The following is a 562-nucleotide window of genomic DNA, read 5'->3' on the forward strand; positions in this document are numbered from 1 at the left end:
ATATATATATATATATATATCATCATCATCATCATCATCATCATCATCATCATCATCGTCATTGTTTAACGTTCGCTTTCCATGCTAGCATGGGTTGGACGATTTGACTGAGGACTGGTGAAACCAGATGCCTACACCAGGCTCCAGTCTGATTTGGCAGAGTTTCTACAGCTGGATGCCCTTCCTAACGCCAACCACTCCAAGAGTGTAGTGGGTGCTTTTACGTGCCACCGGCACAAAGGCCAGTCAGGCGGTACATATAAGATTACATATGCATCCATATATATAATATATATATGTTTTTATATATACACATGCATACTACACACACACACACAGATATATACATATACAAACATATATATACATATTTATACATATATAGATATATATAGATATATTTATACTTATATATATACACACACATATGCATACATATTTATACATATGCCATATATATATATATATACACACACACACACACAAATACAAGGGCGTGCTGAAAAGTTCCTGGCTTTAAGGGTGTCGCGAAAGGTCTGGCTGGAGGTTCAACCTTTCGAGT

The sequence above is a fragment of the Octopus bimaculoides genome, chromosome 16 (assembly GCF_001194135.2).
Source record: "Octopus bimaculoides isolate UCB-OBI-ISO-001 chromosome 16, ASM119413v2, whole genome shotgun sequence".
In the NCBI taxonomy this organism is placed as follows: Eukaryota; Metazoa; Mollusca; class Cephalopoda; order Octopoda; family Octopodidae; genus Octopus; species Octopus bimaculoides.